General features: G+C 37.4%; 1 non-coding gene across 1 annotated transcript; it reads left to right on the forward strand.

Annotated features, from left to right (window-relative positions):
- The first annotated feature begins 5,998 nt into the window (after positions 1-5,998).
- On the forward strand, positions 5,999-6,133 carry LOC111815135. The gene has a single exon (XR_002819919.1). It is a non-coding gene; the product is annotated as a small nucleolar RNA SNORA21 (small nucleolar RNA).
- Positions 6,134-6,656: the final 523 nt, after the last annotated feature.

Consider the following 6,656-nt stretch of genomic DNA (forward strand, 5'->3'; position numbering starts at 1 on the left):
TTTTTCTTGCGGAACCAGGGATTGAACTCAGACCCTTGTGCTTGCCAGGGAAGCACTTATTCCACTGAGCCATCTCCCTGGCCCCAAGAAAGTAATTTTTGATGGTATTAATTTTTTTTTTTAAATCTTATTTGTGTGTGTGTGTGTGTGTGTGGCCAGCTCAGCCCACCAGGGGGCGGCCCTGGCTGGCATGTGGTGCTGGGGGATTGAACCCTGGTCCCGGTGCTTTGCTAAGCTTGTTCTAAGTAGGTGCTTTAGACCACTGAGCCATCTCACCATCCCCAAAATGATTTTTTTTTTTTTTTTTTGGAACCAGGGATTGAACAGGACCCCTACACTTGCCAGGCAAGCGCTTATTCTACTGAGCTATCTCCCCGGCCCCTGATGGTATTAATTTTAAACCAAGAAAGAATGTATGAGGAAGTGGTGGTTTCAAAGGTATTTGTGGGGGTAGTGAGAAAGGAAGAAGACAATGTAGTAGAAAATAGGGCAGTCTTTATGGAAATTTTATTCAATTTATAAACTAGCAGAAAACACATTAGGAAACCTCAGAAATGACGCTTGGTGAGGAACACTGGACAGGTCATTGTAACATACTTTATAAATATAAATGATAGGTGACATGCACATTCACTCATAAATTATATGCCTCAGATGCAACTCAAAAAAGGAAAAGTTAAAATTTTACAATAGTTTTCATGTACCAGAAGAGAAAGGGAAAGGTATGGAGCCATATGAGTATGTGTGAAGAAGCAGGGAAGAAGGTAGACGAGAACTTAAGTACATAGAGAAGAGGGAGACTGATTCTTTTTTTTTTTTTTTTTTTTTTTTTTGCGGAAGCGGGGATTGAACTCAGGCCCTTGCGCTTGCCAGGGAAGCGCTTATTCCACTGAGCCATCTCCCCGGCCCCTAGACTGATTCTTATTAACCTCACAGCAACATAATTGTTCAGATTCCGTGAAATAATGCTTGGTGAGGGGGAGACTAACATGAAATGTATCAATCTTAATAGTGTATCTAATAGAGAAGAATAATGTAAACTTTAAAAAGGAGAATATGAGAGGGCCTGCCCCTTAGTTCAGTTCTTTAAGTGGCTGCTTCAACAAAGCAGTCAGGCTCAGGTTGCTGTGGTTCGATCTCCACAACTCAAGCCAGCCAAACCTGCCCTGAAGGCATTCCGAGAAAAAAAAAAAAGGAGAATATGAAAACTAACAATATATAAGGGGAAGGGGCTGAGAGATAAGAGCAATATAAGGGAGAATATAATAATGGCAAGGAAAGGATGGCATTGTAGGTGGGAGATGGGAGAAGATTGGGAATTTGGACCCAAATGCTGAACTAACATCACAGCCAGCTTATATAATATCAGCAAACAAACTTAAAGTAGGCATCTATGGCTTAACTATATGTAATATTCTGCAAGCTGTAGGAAAAATTTGAATACATAACTGTGACTATATACACACGTATCCAAGGCCTGACACAAAAGAAAAAAAAAATTTAAAACTCAAGCAAAGAAAATAAAGATGAAATAAAATTTAAAAAGTGAGGAGACACACGAAGGGCATTGGGATCCTAAGCCTTGGAGTTCTCAGCAAGTTAACCCTGCAGCTGCACTCCCCTGTCCTATGGACAGACAGAAACATCATGGATCCCTCAGTACTTGGTTCCAGGTCACCAACCAGGACCACGGTCTTTTTGCTCCTATGGCTCAGGGATCCAAACTCATTCTCTGGCTTGTAATGTTTTAGCGTCTTGATTAGCACAATGTCTTGTGAATATCTTGCTCATTGTTCCTGTTTTCTAGAGGAAGAACATTTGGCACAGGTGCACACTGGGTACTGGCAGTTAATCTGGGCACCTGTTGGCCAACGGGCAACTACTGCACTCAGGTCCTCCTATGGAAGATTGGGACTTTTTGAAGGATGGGCTGTTATGTCGATCTGGACTCTCAGCATTGCAGACTCTGTGAACTAGCCCTGTTTCTTTTCTAAACTCCTCTGTCACTGGAGTCATCATATTGAATTCTCCTTCAAGTTGTCTTCAAGTTTCTTCCCAGTTGGGTCTCCCCACACCTTGATCATTGTAAGTCCTAGTGATTGTCTTTCCAGAACCTCGGGACCCCGATAGCCTTAACCCCAACTTGATGCTCTCTCTCTCTTTCTAAACAAGTAATTTCTGCTCAACAATAGTATTACAAATTATCTGCCAAACTGATTGATGGGGATAAAAAGATAATAAAACTGAAATTCCTTTGTTATCAGTTCATAATAAACATTACAATGCATACCACAGTATCACACATATTTGCACAAAAAGGAAAATGTAGACTGATTCTTCAAAGAAGTTGCATATAATAAATCATGCCATATATTATTTGAATCATTTTTATGTGCTCATTATAAACACAGTTACTAGAAATTATCATATCATAAAAAAGTAAAATTTTAAGGAGAATTAGACAGCTATAAGCATAATGTAAGATTGCAAAAAGAAGATGTTGATCAACAAGTATAAATTTACAGTTACAGAGAAGAAATAAGTTTAGTAAACCACAATATACTGTATATTTCAGTATACTTAGAATATTTTAAATGTATTCACCAGCAGGAAATGATTAATACTTTTGGTGACATACATGTGAATTACCCAGATATGGACAATGAATGAATATTTTTGTATTAAAATATTATGTTGCAATCTATAAAATTATACAATTATTATGTGTGAACCAACAACACATTAAATCTGTTAAAATTTTCTCCTCTAATTCTTACACTTCCATCTTTTTGCATAAGTTTGTATAGTATGGCTAATTTAACTGACAGCTAGAAATAAGAGAAGACTCCATTTAAAGCTGTCCAATTTTGCAGAATCAAACACAGTATGTAATTTTTACTACTGTTGCCAGGAGTGTATTGTTTTCATGTTAACTTTCTTTTAAAATCCAGTCCTCATATCTGGGAATACAGTTGCCAAGTGATGTTAATATTCAATCCACAAGATTACACTGTGGAATCAGAACCTCCCTATTCTTGCAGATTCAAAGAATTATAAAAATTATGCAGAACATACTATTAGTTGATGTTAACATGAATCTCCACGTAAAAGACTGAGGCTATGTAAAGTATTCAGTATATGTTCTGGAAGATTTATGCATAGTGAATGAAACAAATACCAGCAAATACCAACAGTATTCTTTTCACACATCACATTAAGAATTTAAGTATATTATAAATATCTATTCTGCATATTCTAGAAAGATAGGAGTAGGGAAAAACAAGGATTGCTAATCATATATGCATAATTTTTATTAGATTCTTCATCATATTTAGTAACTAGACTGCTATGGTTGAAATATCAGACTTTGGAACCAAACTCCCAACAGAATCCTTGCTCCTTGATCTTGGGGAAATTTAATTAAACTTTCTGAGCCTTAATTTCTTCATACCTAGTAGAGTAGTCAAAGTCTCCTTCTTGCAACTTTGTGATACACCAAAAAGGACAAAAGAAAAATGCACATAGGGTATTAAACACGATGCCTGATACATAATGAATGATACATACATTAAGATTATTGGACTCAGATATGGTCTTCATCTATGATACTAACTGGAGATATTCTTTACTCAGAAGATGAAGGAGCAAGAGTCTGGTGAGATTTCTCTAACTGCATCTTATCTGGAATCTCACCTGCACCATGCATATGTATTTCCATCAAGTTTTACCACATAAAGACATATCTGCTACATCCGCTGTCTAGAGACAATTCATTGGGAGCACTATAGGACATTATTTTCTGCATATACACAGACACTAGGTGAATATGTTGGCATGTGTATAGTTTTGCATGGATTAATATATACTGTTATGATAATTACCTCCATAAGGTTATATTTCCAGTAGAATCATATGATGCAAATGTCTACCAGCTCTCACTTACAAATGTCTTTCTTTATATTAGTTCATGTTTGTAGGACACAATGTTTATGTCTGAAGTCTGAAGTCAGCCCATGCACAAAACCTAGCTTAAACCCTTTTTTCATGCCCTTGGCTACCTCCACCTCCATTTACCTCTCAATCTTCTTCTCTTTCTTTTGTGCACGATGTGCAATCCATAGTGCTTACTTTCTTGGTGTGGACTTGGTATCTGTGCAAAATGCATCTAATTCCTTGCTGAATCCCCTTTCCTTCTCTGTCTCCTCCCTCCATATCTTGATGTACCTTCCTTCCCCTTTCAGAAAGACCTACCTCCCTACTTTCATTATCTATTATTTTGTATTTATAACTTGGATAGTGATAAGGAAGTAAGAATGCATTCTTTCTATTAAAATTATAAAAGGTCACAATTTTTTTTCCACTTGGGAGAAACCCTGTACTCTTAGAGCCTCTATGTCTGATTTATTTCACTTAGCATTATTGTCTCAAGATATACCCATTTTCCTACAAATTACTCAAGTCCATCTTTATGGCAAAGGAGCTCTTGATTTGACCTACAAAATTGCCCACCTTTTCTCCACAATATAGTTGAATCATATGGGTAGTTTTCATTTTGTTTTATTTTTGAGAATTCAGAATAAGGAAGACTAAGTTGTGCTGGAAATGATGATCTTGATCTCAAAGGGCACAGATGGCAGGATGAGTGCAGTAACATAGACAACGTAGGCTTAAGTACTGCTAAAACTGGGGAGCTGGCAGGCTTCAAGGAAGATGTGGGTTGAGGGGGAGGGGTGTGCCTGAGGGTGACTATTAGGGGAAAATCTTCTCTGTTATTCCACTGGATTCTGCTCATGAAAACTTGGGCCAGACAGAGAGAATAGATAGGCAGAAAAGCGACATGAGGGAAAATAGAGAATGGTTGGAGAAAAGAAAGACAAAAGCCAGAGTCAGATTGGGTCTGGTGACATAGATGCTAGAGTATCCCTATTTGTGAGACTGGTGGGAGGTGGAAAGAGGAAAACTCAGGTTAATATTTCAGATCTGTGCCCTTCTCAGTTGCCTGAAAACTGAAGGTAAGATGCTTGAGCCATTTTGAAATTGTGTGATCTTACTTTTCTTTGGCAATGGCAACGTTGGTTAGATCAACTTAAGAGACTGAGATTCAAGAATTGGACAATTGGCTTTGGTAATGGCTGGGGTCTTTTGCACATCCGTAGCCTTGTTTTCTCAGCTCCAAAGTGGGATAATTAAAACATCTGTCTACGCTGTCCTGAGGTTTTAATTACTTACTTTGTCTGAACTGCTTTAAAAAGTGTTGAATGCATAATCATTACTTAAAAATGTTTGCTGCCATTTTATTGGTAAAGTTTGTTAAAACATTTTTGCATTGATCAATGTATTCTCTCTATAAAATGAAATACATTTACAACACTCTGTCTTTGGGAAGAAGGAGAAAGCATTTTTTTTTTGACTGAAATTCTCCCCAAAACAGTTTCCAGGTTTCACAAAGCTATTGGCAATGCCCTGCAATATGTTCTGCCACTAGTGGTACAGCAATTCAGTCGCATAACTACCATCATTTGATTATACACACAAATACTCAGTAACTACTTTTAAAGCTAGAGGGAGAAGATATTAATTAACAACTTCATAAGTGCAAAGAGACATAAGTAGACCAAGTAAAACATAGGACTTGATGACCCATATTTTAAAAGAATTTTGTTTTCCTTTTCTAAATAATGGAGATTGTTTCTTTCTTTCACAATGCAATTTAAATTAGAATTTTTAGGGGCAATAATAAATTCACCTTCGTCAGTCATGTAATAACAAGTATTTTTCCATCTCTGCAGATAAGGAAAAGATAAATTCACGGTCCTTACTCTCTAGAGCTCATAACTTTGTCAGGAAGAAAGAGAAACATTGATGATGTTGCACTGTGATGCATTCATTGTAAAGACTTGAATTACATATTTTTGTTCCCTGTGAGAACACAGAGGCAAGAAAATTCATAAAATTTCACACGGAAAGTTGTGTACATTTTCCTTGAAAGATGAGTCAATCCCCTTTGAAAGCACTCACTGGGCCTCTTGCTAGTGACCCATTGAGCCACCCCAAAGGGGAGAGTACGAACACCACTTTTGGGTGAAGTGGCAGCATGATGTGTTGTTTTGCTTCAATCAGTAGTGTGACAAGATAAAAAACACGAGTCATTGAAATTATCAAAGAGACTTGGGACCATTCCAGACAGCAGACACAGGAGAAGACAAGTCTTGCAGAGGGCTTGGGAGAAAGCCTAGGGCAGGGAACTGAGAGGACGAGCAAGTTGGGTAAATACTTTGTTTGTTCTGCTGGAGACACTGAACTGTACCCTCTTAGGAGAAGCATTAAACCACACTTAGCATCATCTGTGTACAAAATCAAACTGGACATTCCTTCCTAGAAAGTATATTTCATGTACTGGATCTTTTTCTAGACAGTAATATATTTTTCTCCCTGGAAGCTATCCTTCTTGGGTACCAAAGATGTTTCACAAGTTTTCATTTCATCTGAATTTTAGCATAAAACTATTGAGTAGGCATCATCCTTATTACTCAGATAATATATTCTCTATGGTACCCACATTCCAACTTGAATTGGAAATAACCAGAAAAAATACATAAGACAGTCAAACTGCCTCATTTGATAGCCACTCAAAGCTGGGTCAGTTTTGATAGTGT

The sequence above is a fragment of the Octodon degus genome, unplaced genomic scaffold (assembly GCF_000260255.1).
Source record: "Octodon degus isolate 3935 unplaced genomic scaffold, OctDeg1.0 scaffold00011, whole genome shotgun sequence".
Lineage (NCBI taxonomy): Eukaryota > Metazoa > Chordata > Mammalia > Rodentia > Octodontidae > Octodon > Octodon degus.